The 19,216-nt window shown below is 35.0% G+C and overlaps 3 non-coding genes across 3 annotated transcripts; all 3 read left to right on the forward strand.

Annotated features, from left to right (window-relative positions):
* The first annotated feature begins 7,160 nt into the window (after nt 1-7,160).
* Nucleotides 7,161-7,265, forward strand: LOC111439058. The gene has a single exon (XR_002709744.1). It is a non-coding gene; the product is annotated as a U6 spliceosomal RNA (small nuclear RNA).
* Nucleotides 7,266-17,698: 10,433 nt separating this feature from the next.
* LOC111439054 lies at nt 17,699-17,804 on the forward strand. The gene has a single exon (XR_002709741.1). It is a non-coding gene; the product is annotated as a U6 spliceosomal RNA (small nuclear RNA).
* A 5-nt stretch (nt 17,805-17,809) lies between these two features.
* Nucleotides 17,810-17,881, forward strand: TRNAM-CAU. The gene has a single exon. It is a non-coding gene; the product is annotated as a tRNA-Met (tRNA).
* Nucleotides 17,882-19,216: the final 1,335 nt, after the last annotated feature.

A 19,216-nucleotide genomic window follows, 5' to 3' on the forward strand; every position in this document is an offset into this window, starting at 1 on the left:
AAAAAAAAAAAAAAAAAAAAAAAAAAAAAAAAAAAAAAAAAAAAAAAAAAAAAAAAAAAAAAAAAAAAAAAAAAAGTCTATTTCCCCATATTTTCTAACTTTCTTTAATTTTTTCCTTTCTAAATCTTATCCATAAAGAATTAAAATTTGGAGAAATTTGATATGGACTCTTTTTTATACGTTAGGTTCTTCTTCGAGGGAAGTTTATCATGTGCTATCACGTGAGTGGAATGACGTATACTTTCGTAACATAGACGCATAAAATATATTGTGTATGGAAGATAAGCTTTGTGGGAGTGCCCGTCTATAGGCCACTAGGCCTATTCTTTCTAGTATCTCAAAAGGATCCATGAACTTGGGGCTTAGCTTCCCTTTCTTACCAAAATCTCAACATCCCTCTCATGGGTGTTATCTTTAGGAACACATGGTCTCCTACATCGAAATTTAAGTTTTTACACCTTACATCTACATAAAGATTTTATGAATTAAAATTTTATTTTTGTTAGAAACAAAAGAATTTTTAAAAAAATATTCAAACTTAAATCAATCTAACCCAAAACGATATGGTTGGGTTGGGTCGAGTTCAGTTTTTATGATGTCCCACATTGGTTGGAGAGGAGAACAAAACACCCTTTATAAGGGTGTGGAAACCTTCCCGTAGTAGACGCGTTTTAAAGCCTTGAGAGGAAGCCTCTAAGGAAAAGCCCGAAGAGGACAATATCTACTAGTGGTGAGCTTGGGTCGTTACTGGTATCAGAGCAAGACACCAGGCGATGTGCTAGAGAGGAGGTTGTTCCCCGAAGGGGGATAGACACGAGACATTGTGCCAACGAAGACGCTGGGACCCAAAGGGGGATGGATTGTAATGTCCAATATTAGTTGGGGAGGAGAACAAAACACCCTTAGTGTGTGGAAACCTTCCCCTAACAGACACGTTTTAAAGCCTTGAGAGAAAGCCCATAATAATTATTTTTCTATTGAACTATATTCAAATTAACTTTAAATAATATTTTTTAAAGTAATTTTATCTATGTTTTCAAGTATTTTATTTTAGTCCATCAAGTTTTCGAAAATTAGAATTATTATTATTTTTTTTTCTTTTTCCTTTTTGTTAAAATATAGTTTGTATTTGTGGGGGCTTTAAATACATCTATATATGTTCGCTTATGTTTTAAATAAATAGAATATGTATAGAAGATATTTAAAGTTGAAAACATTATTATACTATTTTATCAATAGAGCTTTTTAGCAGCATAGTTTACGTAAAAATAATCAATAAGTGACTCTATTTTTTAAGTTTATATTTCATTTCAAGATGAGTTTGAGCATAATGGCCCTATTTTATAAGACCTCCTAAACTGTGTTTGAATCCACACGCTTGACTCGACATGAAGTCGCGACCCGCGCTCCTCTACAGCGATTGCGTAGCTCGGCTCTACGACTTCAAATGGCTTGGGTTGCTCCATTTTTATCCTCATGAAGCTGATTTTAGAATGTCTAAAAGAAACAGAGATGAGTATGGCCACTTTTTGGTGAATTTAAAGAATTGTAAGATAAATTATAGGTTTAATGGTGGGCATTAGGTAAATTAAACCTCTATTCTAATCTGGTGTCCCGAATTCTCATAGGTTAACTTGAATTTCAAAGGATGGATTTGGACTGGCTCCATGGTTAAATTAGCAAATTCGGCTTAAGCTACTCAGTTAAGTGGCTCGACTTTTGGCTTGGTTGAGCTAATTGTATGATATACAATTTCACGTGCCTCGTGCTCCCTGCCCCGTACACATGTCATAATTATGATTGTTATACTATGCTATGTTGTACGATGCCATGCTATGTTGGGTTATGCCATATTTATAAGTTGTGCTACAATATGATTATTTCTTGTTATAGAATAATATGACGTTGATAATCTTTCATGCACAAACCTCCATACACCACGCCATGTAAGCTATATTAAGTATGAAAGATCTTATAAGAAATATGTATGCATGATTCATAGGCTCATTATATTATTAACCTACATCACTACTTTCACCGTTTTTAAAATTAGGCAAAGAATCGAGAGTAATTCAAAGAAACCTTTTGGGTAAACCTTCTCGGTTTCTTAAAAAATCTTCCTTTATAGAAAATTTCAAAAGCTACTTTTGATCTCTTTAGACGAAGAGGAAAGAGCTTAATACGTGGATAGAGTTTGCCATTCAAGTTGATGCTTGCCCCCAAGTCACATAATGCTCGACCTAACTCCTTTCCTCGAATAGATATACAGAAATAGTCACATAATGCTCGACCTAACGACCTAACTCAGTTGCTAATTGACCTACTTGGACTCCCAAATTTCGCAAGGATGCTTGCTGACTTTGTATCACAACATAATTTTTTTCTTTTCATATATTCCTTTATTAGTCTCTCAAAAGATGTTCCATGTATGTGTTGAACTTGGCTAGTTCCTTTTCCTTGGGCATTGGCTTGCGACCATATGTCATTTGATTTTGTAGTTCAAAGCCTGGATGGTAATTTGCCTTAGGTGACATTTGTTGATTGTATGAGTTTTGTCACCTCCATGAAAAGTTTGGATGGTTTCTCCACCCCAGACTATAAGTGTTTGAGAATGGATTATTTTTTCTCGTTGCTAGCTTGATTCCCCACATAAAAAATTGAAGTCAAATTACTTGGTCATTGATCAAAAGTGTGTTATTCTCCACAATATACACAAGATTGAGTTGTTCTTTGAGAAATTACAGCAGCAATTTCGACTAGTGCATTAGTTATTGAACCTTGTCCCAATGTTAGATTTTGTAAAATATAGGTCACCGGAACTAATTGTACATCAATAGAGGTCAAGGCATCAACTTCAAGTACTCATCTAGTCTTCTTCTCTGTTGTGCCTTTTCCGTTTTCTCTTTTGGTGGCCTCCTCTTCTTCTTAGGTAAACTTTCCTAATTGGATAGTTAATGACCCACGTGGCTTGATGAAAAAGTTTGCTTTTAGAATTGCTTCAACATCAGGGTCAGCAATTTGTACATGGTCATCGCCACTAGGTTTGTTTCTAGATTTGTTACAACATCATGGTTCAACATAAATTTTCTGAAATTTTACCAAATAACTCAATTATGTGTACAATTAGACTCGATTTATGCAAATTGATATTTTTTTTTCATGTTGAACGAACAATTTCTTGCTTACGGATTAGAATAAATTGAACAATTAATGAGAAAATGGTGAGTATGAGTACAAAATTAACTTTAAAAAGGCTTGGTATAACTCTACTTTTGAAGAGATATCACCCCTCCTCAAGTTAGAACAATAACCTACTTGCCTCAAGAACCATAAACTACCTTCCATATTTCCTTTCAAACTAAGACAATTAACTACCTGCTCACACCCCCTCTCAAGTATAACAGTATAAGGTCATGACTCTCCACTAGATACAACTTTCGTAGTATACGCTCTATGATTCTTGGGATCTCCTATGGGTGACAAATGAACTCTGTGTATCCAATGGACCCTAACCTCTCTTAGCTAGTTCACAAATAGGGAAAGCACCCTTATCGTCCTTACAAAATACCTAGTCAACCCAATGTTCTATAGAATCAAAAACTGGGTTCTAGTATCATAATAACGAAGCATTAGCTTATGGTCTATACGATCATTACAGATATTATAGAGCACATTGCATCATCCAATAATAATACTTGGCATAAACGGGACCCCAAACCCTAAATCATGCATTTATAAATGTGAATATACATACATTATGCTCAACATACTCAAACAAGGGATAACGTATCAACCGCCATGCTGAAAAGCTTATAAACATATCAATTCTCTCAGAGTTCTCAAATTATGCAGTGTGGAAGCTGTAAGATAAAATAATGTACCAAACCGTAAACTATTAGATTTTCAAGACTTAATTATTATGATACTAGGTCAAATAGCCTCCTAAACATGATTTGTAATAAATTTTCCAAGGCCCCCTAATCAACCCCTACAATTTTTTTTTTTGAAACATACTCCATAGGGATAATTACATGTTCGAGTGTATTTGGGATCACTATTCATGGCCTTTTCGAAATTAAAACTTTTTCAAATTCCTTGAATACGTGCCAGATTGAGTCTAATTTTTTTAACATCAAACATTATTAAGAGAGCCAGTCTAAAAATAGGTGAACCGACCCAAATAGAAAGCAAAGGTCGTTCCATGTAGCCATTTACGTGTTCGATCACGTTAGAGTTCACTTTTCACAACCTCTTCGGAGCTAGTTTTTCCTCAAATTTCTTGAGAATGTCCCAAGTTGAATCTATTTTCTATAATATTAAAAATTGTTGTAAGAAAAATATATAAAGGGATGAACGGATCCAAACAATGTACAAATATAAGAAAAGGCATGATGTGGCAGATTCCTACATTGCCACGTCACTCATCTTCTACATTTTGTCTATACGATACACGCGACAAAGACAACTTCCCTCCTCTGTAACTCATTCGTTCTCTAGTGTGTCTATGACCATCTCTACTCATTTCTTCATGAAATTTAAAGACCTACTCATTTTAATTCATTTAGTTCAAAAACCACAAAAATATGTTGAATCAATGTAGGTTACTCGGTACTGGCTTACCCAGAAAATCAAGTCAAGTTGCTCTCAATTTGAGTGATTGAGAACTTAGCTCCTCTCAGCTTCTTCAACAACTTTGTTTCTTAATTTGCCCTAAAGCTAATGATATGAGACCCATATCATGACTCGACCTATATAGAACGAATTTTGTGGATAAAGTTCTAAAATTTTAAAATTTGTTATTCACTGAAAGTTAATATTTTGGTTCTTCCGTTCTAGCGACTTTTAGCTTTTGGTTTCTTTATAAAATATGTTTCTTTTCTTGCCACAAAGCAATTCAAATAAGCTTTAACCGATGAGATTCATCGTGGAGATGGAATTTCTCAATTTTCAGAAACTTAAGCCAGCCTTCCTCTTGTTATTTTTCTTCAAACGCTTCATAAAAATATTTCTATTTGAGCTCAAGAAACTTTTGGAATAAGATTAAACGTGCTAAATTCTTACAAAATCAAAACCGCTCCAATTCTAAATTTCTTATTAATGGGTCTCAAATGGCGTTTTGTAGATCTCCTTCTTATGAACCTAAAGAGACCAAAATCTCGAAGAGGTCTAAAGAGGAAGAATTTTTGAAAAAAAAAAGTGAGTAAGCATACCCATAATCTAACTTAGGATAAAATCTCTTTACTTTTGACTTTTTAAAAATCGGTCAAAGTAGTGACGTAGGGTTGTGCTCTTTCAAGCAAGAATAATTTGAGCTTCTCATTCATATATTAAGGTTTAAAAATCTAAAGGTTATTGGAAGTGTTGTTTGAGGATGCGAGGTTAAACAGGTAAATTCAAACATTTTCCTTACCATTTATCTTTTCTCAAATTTGAATTCAACCAATGAGAGTCTTCCCACTTGTCAAACATCTCAGGTTGATAATTTTTGTAATTATCCCAAACTTTTTTCTTCAATTATTAATTATTAATTTGGTAATTATCTCAAAAAAAATCATCATTGTATACCAAAAATATCAATTTGTCATCTTATGAGCTAGCTTCCAAATAAGTATTGAGTGGGCTTAATTTCCAATTTGGTTAACTATGGGGCTGTTTTCTCAAATTTTCACCTTTTAATGTCATTTTTACAATTGGCCATTTTTTAGGGTTATCTTTATAAATTTGGTTTATTACAAGGGTATTATTTGCAAATTGGATTTCATGTGGGTTAGCGGACTCATATACGTACCTTTGGGTCTGAATACAGGCTAGCACACAATCATGCGGCTGAAACCAATAGGAAAAAAAAAAAAAATAGTGTGTATAGTATCTTTCTCTACACATCCATACAACACATACTAGAGAAGAATCCTGTGCTCGTGACATACAACATACAACATACTTTGAGGGTTTCACGTGCCACCCTCAATTACAGATTTACGACAGTGCAACCTTATTTAGGAGGCCTGACGCCGTGTTCACATTCACTAGGGGCACTCATCATGAGTCTACTACCTGTGTAGTCCCAACTCCGTTTTCATGATCAGTTTATAGAATTGCGGTCTTAATCTTTATCTGATTCCTACACTTAATTGAAGCACTCACCCTAAGCTATCTACCTGTGTAACCCCAAATCTTTTCCAAGGCTAGTTTACGAAATTGTAACTTCATCCTTACCCGTCTGTACACTCAATAAAAGTTCTCATCTCGAGCTAACTACCCATGTAATCCTAAATCCTTCTTCAAGATCAGTTTACTTGATTGAAACGTCGGCCTTGACTCGACCCTACACTCAATAATAGCTCAAGTGACTATGGGGTTCTGATGATATTGTTCATACTATTGTTAACCTTGTTAAGCTTTCTTAATCATTATTAGATGTCATGGAGATTTATTAGGTCCTTAGGGGCATCTAGGTGATTTAGTCCTCATCTCGCGTTTTTTAAGATGCTTGGGGTTAGTTCCTTGGGACTAATCCAATCTCTGGGTGCACTCAAGTCTAGACATATGATCGCTACTCATAATCCAAGGGTACTCGATCTATTAGAAATGTACTTGCCAAGATCTACATGTAAACTGCTCTAGCTTTAGGGACCTAATCTTAGCCCGGTTCCCTCATGCATACTTTGTTAGGGAGATATTTCTATCAATCAACTCAAGCATGAAAAACATAATCTACTCCTTCATGCATGCTTATTAGGGAGATGTTCCTATCAACTAGCAAGGAAATCATAACCTAAACATTCAATCAAACTCAACGTGGAAATAACACCCATTAGTCACCCAAACCACATATCATAATATCTTATCCTCCATTTTAGCACAACAGAAAACATAAAAATTGGTCTGCTTCATAAACTCTCATGATAGGGTATATGATAGGGTATTTTGTTAATTTTCCTTTAACATATTTAGCATTTTCATCCAAGATATGATGGCATGCTATTATGTCCTTACACAAGCATTATATGAGAAAAGTCAGAATGACTATTTATATGGATGACACATGTCTTGCTGAGTAAGTTTTTTCTTGTGTTAGAAACTTCAAATTTTCGAAAATTTCTTTAGTATAACCTAATTCAAATCATAATAAGGTCAACATCAAAATCGGGTCAAAACAATCAAATAGAGGTTAAAACGGGTAATAATTGGAACGATACAAACAAGATTAGCATGGCCCCTGTGGAAGAATGACACACACCAATCAATAAATGGTTCAACTTTTTTATAAATCAGAGTGGCGCAGCGGAAGCGTGGTGGGCCCATAACCCACAGGTCCCAAGACCAAAACCTGGCTCTGATATAATGCCTCAACCCTAAGGCTAAGGCATAATAATGAATTACCTGTTGAATTTCTCTAATTGGGCATACTCTTAAGTTATTACCCTTTCAAGACCGATTAAGATAGGTCTCACATCAGAATTAGTGTATAAAATTTGGGAGGGAAATAGTGGACTATAGCTCTTGAATTTGGAAGGAACATAAGATTTTAAAACCCAACAAAATGAAGGTTTATAACTCATTATTGAAGGATCTATTAACTCAAATTGAGAAATGATCCACCGACTTTGAAACATCTAGAACCGCCATGATTTCGTAGTTGATCCTTTTGAATTTTTCGCTAGAAATTCGTGTGTCGATCAAAGTTTTGTCGAATTTAGTTTTGAATTTTAGCCATTGGATTTGATGATTTGTGAACGTTCTAGATCATATCCAATTCAGAGGGAGATCCAACAACTAGATTATAAGAGATTGTGGATTATGTGCATACGGGTACTATGGAGGATCTAATTTCATCTACCATGACAATTTCGTGATTCTTTTAAACTTTATAAATAGGTAATTTACCACTTTCTAAAAATTTTAATATTTTTTTTTTTTTTGGAGCAATCCAATTTTTTTTATAAAATTTGTTACCTCTTGTTAGTCATTTTCTAGTTATTGAGTATCTTGAAGTTCTTATCCATAAAGAATTAAAATTTGGTGAAATTTTGTATCGACTCTTTTTTACACGTTAAGTCCTTTCTCGATGGAAGTGTATCATGTGCTATCATGTGAATGGAGTGACGTATACTTTCGTAACATGGACATATGAAATACAATGCATACGGTAGATAAGTTTAATGGGAGTGCGAGTCTATAGGCCACTAGTCCTATTCTTTCTAGTATCTCAAAAGGATGGATGAACTTGGGGCTTAGCTTCCCTTTCTTATCAAAATCTGAACATCCCTCTCATGGATGATATCTTTAGTAACACATGGTAGGTAGGAAATTTAAGTTTTTACACCTTACATCTACACAAATATTTTACGAACTAAAATTTTATTTTTATTAGGAACAAAAAGATTTAAAAAAAAATTCAAACTTAAATCAAACGAACCGAAAACTATATGGTTGGGTTGGGTTGAGTTCAGTTTTTGTGATGTCCCACATTGGTTGGGGAGGAGAACAAAACACGTGGAAACCTTCCCCTAACAAACGCATTTTAAAACCTTGAGAGGAAGCTTGTAAGGGAAAGCTCAAAGAGGACAGTATCTGCTAGTGATGGGCCTGGATCGTTACTAAATGGTATTAGAGCCAGACACCGAGCGATGTGCCAGCGATGAGGTTGTTCCCCAAAGAGGGATAGACACGAGGCGTTGTGCCAGTAAAGACGTTGGGCCCCAAAAGGGAGTAGATTGTGATGTCCAACATTGGTTGGGGAGGAGAATAAAGTACCGTTTGTAAGGGCGTGGAAACCTTCCCCTAACAGACATGTTTTAAAGCTGAGGTGAATTATGAAAAAACCGTCTCACCCTTTCCACACTTTCCATTTATGAAATCCTATTACACCAAACCCACTCGAAAGAATCCTTAAATGAGGTAGTTTTGTTAATTGATTACAAAGTCAAAGTAAATGGCTAAAAATAAATCTCTCTATTTTTATTTATTTATATATAATAAATGCATTGCTTTGGAAGAATGGGCTCTCATTATTTTCAAGCTATTTCGTAAAATTAGATTTCATTTGCTGGTGAGTTTGGATGCATAGTGGCCCTGTTTTATAAGACCTCTTGAACCGTGTTTGAATCCGCATGCTTGACTCGACCTGATGTTGTGACCCACGCTCCTCCTCAATGACTATTTAGCTCGGCTCTTCGACTTCAAATGGCTTAAATGGCTCGGGTTGCTCTATTTGTTCCAATTTTTCTAGACCTTCCCTACTTTATTTTTAATTTTTTTTAATTTTATTATTATTATTATTATTATTATTTTTTATATATCATCTTGAAGCTGATTTTAGTATTTTTAAAAGAAATTGAGATAAGTATGGCCAACAATTCTAAGATAAATTATAGGTTTAATTGTGGGTATTAGGTAAATTAAAACGCTCAACGTGTTATAATCCAGTGTCGAGAATTCTCATAAGTTGACTTGGATTTCAAAGGATAGATTTGGACTAGCTCCATAGTTAAATTAGCAAGTTCGGCTTAAGCTACTTAATTAAGTGGCTCAACTTTTGGTTTGGTTGAGCGAATTGTATGATGTACCATTACACATGTCTTGTCTCCCTATGTTGTGTTATGCCATATTTATAAGTTGTGCTATAATGTGATTATTCCTTGTTATAGAATAATATGATGTTGATAATCTTTGATGCATAAACCTCCATACACCATGTTGGATAAGCTATGTTAAGTATGAAAGATCTAATAAGAATTATGATGCATGATTCATAGGCTCGTTATGTTATTAACTTACATCACTACTTTCGCCATTTTTAAAATTAGGCAAAGAATCTAGAGTAATTCAAGGAAACTTTTTGGGTAAGCCTTCTCGGTTTTCTTCAAAAATCTTCCTTTATAGAAAATTTCAAAGGCTACTTTTGGTCTCTTTAGACTACGAGGATAGAGTTTTTCCATTCAAGCCCTCGGAAAAAACATTGAATTTGGTTGTTTTTTCCTCGTGTATAATCTATCCCAAAAGTTTCTTTGATCCCAAATAGGAAGTTTTTCATGAAAAAACTTAAAAGAATATAAAAGAAGAAAGACCCTCAATTTCTTTAGAAAAGTTTGGGCCTAAGTTTCTAAAAATCAAGAGATTACTCCTCCACGATGAATGTCATCAATTTAAAACCAAATAGTTGACTTCGTGGCAATGAGAGGAGCAATTTAAATCACGAAATTCGGGCCAAAAGTCCTTAGAATCCAAGAACTAAAAGGTTGACTTTCGATGAATTTGTAAGTCTTGAAAACCAGAACTTAAACCATGAAATTCGTTCTCTATAACTCGAGTCATAGCATTGATCTCATACCATTAGCTTTAGGGAAAATTAAGGAACAAACTTCGCGAAGAAGTTGTGAAAAAATAGGAATATGGTCCTAATTCGAGAACAAATTGAAGTTGAAAATTTAGGTAAGCTCATTCTCAAGTAACTCACTTTAACCAAGTTCATTCTCAAGTAACCCACTTTAACCTCTTATATCTTCCTCTTATATCTTGCTCGTTAATAAGTCAAATGAATTGAGCTCAGTCCTAACAATCCATGGTGTGTAGAACTACACAACTCATGAAGAAATCAAGTGGAATCACTCATTGATCAAGAGAAAAAACATGATTTTTAGAAAGTAGAAAGTTAAAGGTTCTCACGTGCTTCTACCTCTAGAAGTAAACGATGACGCGGTAGCTCTAGAGCTTTCCATGTGATCCCCTTTAGGCTTTTTACCTATGGAGTAATAAATAGATTAGCTTACTTATTTTTAGACAGTTCTCACAATAAGCTTTAATGTTCTAGAGAATAAACTCAATCTCAGACCTCAAGAAAATTGAGGAGGAAACAACTTTCAGAATGTAGCTAAAAGCGATCACGAATACGACCGAACAGGTAAACCCCTATATAGACCAACCTTTGCTCACATATTTGAATCCGTTCAAATACTTTTAGACCAGTTCTCAAAAAAATGTTTATTGTTCTAGATAATAGACACTATTTGTCACTTACTCAAGAAGTTTGTAGGTATTTCAACCTTGGGAAGGTCGTAAATCGAGCACTCAAACACAACAAAATGAGTAAATAACTATTTCGAGCAAGTTTCAAGAAATACTTGTAGGAGTCAATTAGAACCTTTGGCAAATGATTAACATTCATATAAGCTTGATTGACCGCATTATGAAAGATAAGCCCCCAAAACCTAAAACTTTACCGTTTAGCACAATATTCAGTTTGACAGTATTCACATGCTTGAATTGTGAATACAAGTAGTTTTATTATCTCACAAGTACTGGAGCATACTTTATTGATTTATTTTTCTTTATTTAAGTATGTGGAGCATGATTTACGCCTATGTATAATTTTACATTCATGTTTGAGGGTTTGGAAACCCGTATGTGCCAAATTAGTATTTGGGCGATCGTTATGTGGCCTAGAGTGCCTGTTATGACCATTTTAGATTATGAGCTATTGTCTTACGATCTTAGCTATTGAGTCACATGGAATTTTTAGGTTGATTAGGTACCTTATAGGAACGTTTGAGCATAATCCCTATTCGTAAATTAACCAACATGAGTTAGGATTTACTTGGTACAAAGGAATTAGTAATCACCCATAAGGGGCTCCAAGAGTCATAGAATGTACCCTACTAAGGTAGCTCTGGGTGTGTCTAGTGGGGAGCCATGACCTTATACTTTTCTAGCCTAAGGAACCTGTATGAGTAGGTAGTCTACTGTTCTAGCCAATATTCTAGCCAATAGAAGCAACGAACAAGTAGTTACTATTCTAACCTGAGGAGGGTGTAAGAATTGGTAATTTATTTATTTAGCCTGAAAAGGCAAAGTCGTAAGCAGTTGTTGCTTGGTGTCACAATCAATGATATGATTGTGACATCGAGAAAGTTATCGAGGATGACGACTAAGTTAAGTGGGGAAGAGTGTCACAACCACACTAATAGAAAATAAGTTGTGACCCCCACACGCATGACAGTCAAGGGGCTACCGTCAAGTGGAGCCCATCCGACAATGGGAGGGTAAAGATTGAGAAGTGTCATGATACAACCGAGGAGGATAGTCCGTCATCCAAAACACCAAGAGTATGCACTCAAGTTAAGCTGAGGCATACGCAAGATTCAAGAGATTGAAGTGACAAGAGTGTCAAAGACAAGCTCGAAGAGGGTCGGGTTTGTCCGACCAGAAAGTGGTCCAGGAGGTGTGCGGACAAACTTGTAGGTCCATACGCGCACGTGTGGACCATTTGTAGGAAAATTAAGTACACATCCAAATTGCCCATTTAGGATAGCCACCGTAGGAAAATAGACATTTATCATAGGTCCCACTCATGAAATTGTATGCGATTGCATTAACTCCGATAGAGGGTCAGTTACTAAGTATTTCTTAAAATACTCAATTCATGCGCTACTTCCATTAACGATAAAGGCAAGGCACTCATGTACAGTTGACGACGACATCACAAGTAAAGACTATGACACATGCACAGAATAGTTGTATTTAAAATTTCCTGAAAATATGAATTTATCCACTTGAATTAAAATGTCTTCGATCTTTCCTTGGGGATAAGTGATGGATCTATCGGCTAGTTGGATGGTGACGATAGTTGGCCTAGCCGCACTAATCCCTAACTTCTTGTTAATGGATAGAGGTATTGAGTTGATGCTTGCACCCAAGTCACATAATGCTTGACCTAACTCCTTTCGTCAAATAGATATACAAGAATAGTGAATGAGATTTTATTTTTTCTTTAGTGAGATTTTAGTTTTTAGAATTGCACTACACTCTTCATTTAGTGTCAGCCCCTTAAATTCTTCCCGCTTCCTCCTATTAGTGAGTACATCGTACAAGAATTTAACATAATTTGGCATTTTCTTCAAACGTTGCACAGGTAGTATGTTTATATGAAAATTGACTCCCTCTTCCTTTTTATTCTTTGGGGGAGAAGGAGTTGTTGGTATGTAAGTTATACTCTCTTCTTCATTATTGTGGAGACTACTATTTTAGCATAATTTTTGTTTTGATCCTGGTGTTTAGCAGTTTCCTCCTTTCTCTGCTATATATCAACTACTTCTTGTGAGTTTCCTCCTTTCACGGCTATATATCAACTACTTCTTGTGAGTTTCCTCCTTTCACGGCTATATATCAACTACTTCTTGTGAGAGACTGTTACTGTGTTCTTTAATTTCACCTCCCAGTGTATTTCTTTCGTGGTTCTTGATTGTATTGCTTGACATTGTTCCTTCTTTTTCTTTTTGGTATTTTCGTATCTGCTCGCAGATTTCCAAGATATGTATTCCAAGAGATGTTCCATGTATGTGTTGAGCAAGGCTAGTTCCTTTTCCTTGGACATTAGCTTGTGAGCATATGCCATTTGATTTTGCACTACAAAGCCCCTTAGGTGGCATTTGTTGATTATATGAGTTTTGTCACTTCCCTGAAAACTTTGGATGGTTTTTCCACCTCAGATTATAAGTGTTTGAGAAGGATGGTTTTTCCACCTCAGATTATAAGTGTTTGAGAAGAGATTACTTTTCTAGTTGCTAGCTTGATTCCCCACCTAAAAAATTGAAGTCAACTTACATGGTCATTGATCAAAGTGTGTTCTTCTCCACAATATATACAAGATTCAGTTGTTATTTGAGTCATTACAGAAACAGTTTCGACTAGTGCATTAGTCATTGAATCTTGTCCCAATGCTAGATTTTGAAAAATATTAGTCACCGAAGCTGACTGAGCATCAATAGAGGTCGAACCATCAACTTCAAGTACTCATCTAGTATTCTTCTCTTGTGCGCCTTTTCCGTTTTCCCCTTTGGTAGCCTCCTCTTCTTTTTAGGTAACCTTTCCTTTTTATACTATTTGTTTCTTCCCATTTGGGGTTGAGAAAGGATAAGTCATCCACCTAGGACGTTTCTAATTGGGTAGTCAATGACCCACGTGGCTCTGATTTGGATTATAATTTACATGTCATTCCTGAAAAAATTGCCTTTTGAATTATTTTAGCATAGCAATTTGTACAAACAAGTCATCACCAATAGGTTTGTTTCCAAATTTGATACGACATCATGGTTCAACATAAATGGTGTGAAATTTTACTAAATAATTCAACTAAGTATATAATTAGGCTAGATTTATATAAATTGATATTCTTTTCATGTTGAACCATAATGAACGATTTCATGCTTACTAATTAGAATAAATGGAGCAATTAATAAAAAAATAGTGAGCATGAGTACAAAATTAAGTACAAAAAAAAGCTTAGTATAACTTTACTTTTAAAGAGTTATCAACCTCCTCGAGTTAGAATAATAACCTACCTGCCTAAGGAACAGTAAACTACCTACCATATTTCCTTTCAAACTAAAACAATTAACTACCGACTCACACCCACTCTCAGGTATAACAGTATAGGTCATGGCTCCCCACTAGGTACAACCAGGCTACTTCAGTAGTATATCCTCTATGACATTTGGGATCTCTTATGGGTGACAGCTGAACTGTGTGTATCCAATAAACTCTAATCCCTCTTAGCTAGTTCACGAATAGGGAAAGCGCCCTTATCGTCCTTACAAAATACCTAGTCAATCTAATGTTCGGTAGAATTCAAAATTGGGTTCTAGGATCTTAATAACGTTCAGTAGTAGCTTATGGTCTATACGATCATTATAGATATTTTAGAGCACATTGCATCATCAAATAACAACACTTGGCATAAACGGGATCCCAAACTCTAAATCATGCATTTATAAATGCGAATATGCATACATCATGCTCAACATACTCAAACAAGGGATAATGTATCAACCAAGCCATGCTGAAAAGCTTATAAACATATGAATTCTATCAGAGTTTTCAATTATGCATTGTGGAAGCGGTAAAATGAAATAATGTACCAAACCAAACTTTTAGGTTTTTAAGACTTAGTTATCATGATATTAGGTCAAATAGCCTCCTAAACATGATTTCTAATAATTTTGTCATGGTCCTAATCGATCCTACCAGTATTTTTTTGAAACATACTCCATATGGCTAATTACATGTTCGAGTGGGTTTGGTATCACTATTCATGGCCTTTTCGAAACTAAAATTTCTTCAAATTCCTTGAATACGTACCCGATTGAGTCTAGTTTTTTTAACATCAGATATTATTGTGAGAGCCAGTCTAAAAATAGGTGAATCGACCCAAATAGCAAGCAAAGGTCGTTCCATGTAGCCATTTATCTGTTCGACCGTTTTAGAGTTAACTTTTACAACCTCTCCAGGGCTGGGTTTTTCTCAAATTTCTTGAGAATGTCCCAAGTTGAATCTATTTTCTATAATTTTAAAAATTATTGTAAGAACCATATAAAAAAGAATGAACCCATCCAAACAATGTACAATATAAGAAAAGGCAATAGAATGATGTGGCAAATTCCTACGTTGCCACGTCACTCATTCGTTCTCTAGTGAGTCTATGACCATCTCTACTCGTTTCTTCATGAAACTTAAAAGACCTTCTTACGATTGATCATTTGAGACTCATTTTAATTCATTGGTTTCAAAAACTACAAAACTATGTTGAGTCAAAGTAGGTTGCTCGATATTGGCTTGCGTAGAAAATCAAGTCAAGTTGCTCTCGATTTGGGCGATTGAGTGCTTATCTCCTCTCAACTTCTTCAACAACTTAGTTCCTTAATTTTTTCTAAAGCTAATAATATAAGACCCATATCATGACTCAACGGGTGGAGAACGAATTTTGTGGATAAAGTTCTAAAATTCCAAAATTTGTTACTCACCAAAAGTCAACTTCTTGGTTCTTCGATTCTAGCGACTTTTAGCTTTTGGTTTCTTTAGCAAATATGTTTCTCGTTACTTTTGACTTTTTAAAAATCGGTCAAAGTAGTGACGTAGGGTTGTGCTCTGAGCTTCTAATTCATATATTAAAGTTCCAAAATCTAGGGTTTATTGGAGGTGTTGTTCAAGGATGTGAGGATAAACATGTAAATTCAATCATTTTCCTTTATCATTTATGTTTTCTCAAATTTGAATTCCACCGATGCTTCCACTTGTCAAACATCCCATGGTTGATAATTTTTATAATAATCCCAAACTTTTTCTTTAATTATTAATTATTAATTTGGTAATTATCTCAAAAAATTCATCATTTTATAACAAGAATATCAATTTGTCATCTTATGAGCTAGCCTTCCAAATTAGCCAGTATTGAGGAGCTTAATTTTCAATATGGTTAACTACGGGGCTGTTTTCTCAAATTTTCAACTTTTAATGTCATTTTTACAATTTGCCACTTTTTAGGGTTATTTTTATAAATTTGGTTTATTACAAAGGGTATTATTTGTAAACGGGATTTCATGTGGGTTAAATTTTTTCTTTCACTCTTGTAGAATTATTTTTCCAAAAATGCCCTTTTAGGGCTTTTACCTATCTTTTGGTAACTATTCATGGACTCTAGCACAACAGAAAGCATTAAAATCGGTATATATCATAACTTCCCATACCAAGGGCATTTCGGTAATTTTTCTTTAACTTATATAGCATTTTCATCCAAATAGTCTTTCTAGAGTCCTAAACATGCATAATCTACCACTTAAGGCATGATATACTCGCATGCTAGTATGTCCTTGTGTAAGCATTACTTGAGAATAGTAAGAATGATTATTTATATGGATGACGCATGCCTTGCTAAGCTAGCGTTTCCTTGTGTTGGAAGCTTCAAATTTTCCAAAATTTCTCTAGTATAACCCAATTCAAATCATAATGAGTTTAACATCGAAATAGGAGAAGAACAATCGAATAAAGGTCAAAACATGTAAAAATTGGAACGATACAGATGAACTCTTGGGATCCCTCTATGACACTTGGGATCCCCTATGGGTGACAACTGAACTCTGTGTATCCAGTAGATCCTAACTCCTCTTAGCTAGTTCACGAATAGGGAAAGTGCCCTTATCGTCCTTACAAAATACCTAGTCAATCCAATGTTCTGTAGAATAAAAAATTAGGTTCTTGGATCATAATAACGAAGCAGTAGCTTATGGTCTATATGATCATTACAGATATTTTAGAGCACATTACATCATCCAATAACAATACTTGGCATAAACGGGACCCCGAACCCTAAATCATGCATTTATAAATGTGAATATACATATATCATGCTCAACATAATCAAACAAGGAATAATGTATCAACCAAGCCATGCTGAAAAGCTTATAAACATATCAATTCTATCAGAGTTCTCAATTATGCATTGTGGAAGAATAAAATAATGTACCAAACCATAAACCATAAACGGTTTGATTTTCAAGACTTAGTTATCATGATACTAGATCAAATAGCCTCCTAAACATGATTTGTAATAGATCAAATAGCCTCCTAAACATGATTTGTAATAATTTTTCCAAGGCCCCCTAATCAATCCCTAAATTTATTTTTTGAAACATACTTCATAGGGCTAATTACATGTTCGAGTGTGTTTAGGATCACTATTCATGTTACTTTCGAAACTAAAATTTCTTCAAATTCCTCGAATACGTGCCAGATTGAGTCTAGTTTTTTTAACACTAAACATTATTACGAGAGCCAGTCTAAAAATAGGTGAACCAACCCAAATAGAAAGCAAAGGTCGTTCCATGAAGCTATTTACCTGTTCGATCATGTTAGAGTTCACTTTTCACAACCTCTCGGGTTAAAACGGGTAATAATTGGAACCATATGGAGAATATTAGCATGGTCCCTACCGAAGGATGACACACACCAATCTAGAAATGATCCAAATTTTTTATAAATCAGAGTGGCGCAGCGGAAGTGTGGTGGGCCCATAACCCACAGGTCCTAGGATCGAAACCTGGCTCTGATATGATGCACAACCCCAAGACCCGTAATACTTCTATATTTCATGTAAAGGTTGCACGGACATCTCATGTGTCTGTATGTCTTTTCAACCTCATTCATGTTTCTCTGTATGTCTTTTCATTTTCTAACCCCATAGTGGGTCATTTTGTTCTGTATGTCTTTTCAACCTCATTCATGTTTCTCTGTATGTCTTTTCATTTTCTAACCCCATAGTGGGTCATTTTGTTCTGTATGTCTTTTCAACCTCATTCATGTTTCTCTGTAAATATTTTTTTAAAATACTCAAGCCACGCGCTACTTCTATATTTCAGGTTTAATACTCAAGCCACATGCTTACATCTATATTTCAGGTTTAATACTCAAGTCACGTGCTACTTCTATATTTCAGGTTTAATACTCAATTGACACTATATTTCAGGTAAAGGTTGCATGATTGACGACGACATCACAATTAAAAACCATGGCATATGCATAGGGTAGATTGTATTTAAATTTCTTAAACTGGACATAAGGTTGTGTTTACGAAGATGATTTAATTGATTATTTCCACATGGTAGCGACTTTAAGTCTGTAGAAATCTAGGGTCCTTATATTTCTCCCCTCAATTCTTTTATGAAACTTAAAAGATGGAGTCTCAAGAAAGAGTTAGGGACCGATATCTCACCTTTTCGTGGACTGTATCCTAAGTTATCAGCTTCCAACTCGGTGGAACACTCAATTTTAGGTTTATTTAGTAGGATTATTGTTGCATATTAAGGCCACGATTTTTCCCCAAGAATCCTTCCTTATACTCCTCTCAAACTAAATGAATTAATTTGGGAGGATGACTTTACGTAAGTGTGGCCAATATTGGATTCCAACCTTTGGTATGCAACTAAACCCAAAACGTAGAGTTTGATCGTTCTGTGTAGCTTGATCTTAGACTAATTATCCCTCCGTTCCTTAATCAGATATGCTTTATTTAGTTTTCTAAGTCTAATGAAAACCTCAAATTTAAATAAAATGGCTAGAAACAAGAGTTTGAGTTTTACCCCCAAAACTTAAATGATATTGAATTTCTCTAATTAGGTACACTCTTGGAGTTTTACCCTTCAAGGTCTTCTGTGGAAATGTTTCTTAGAGGTGCAGAAACCGATTGGGATAGGTCTCACACGAAGAATTAGTGTTTAAAATCGAATTGAATTTTTTAAGCTCCTTTCAATTCCTTCAATAGTGGACCAAATTTGGGAAATAGGTTTTGGGCATTTTTGCCCCTTCTTTCCTTCACCAAAATTGTAGTTAATCTGGTTTAGAAGGTATAGTAACAAGTTTGAAGGGAAATTATGGGCTATAGCTCTCG

Source organism: Cucurbita moschata, unplaced genomic scaffold (genome assembly GCF_002738365.1).
Source record: "Cucurbita moschata cultivar Rifu unplaced genomic scaffold, Cmos_1.0 Cmo_Scf00085, whole genome shotgun sequence".
Lineage (NCBI taxonomy): Eukaryota > Viridiplantae > Streptophyta > Magnoliopsida > Cucurbitales > Cucurbitaceae > Cucurbita > Cucurbita moschata.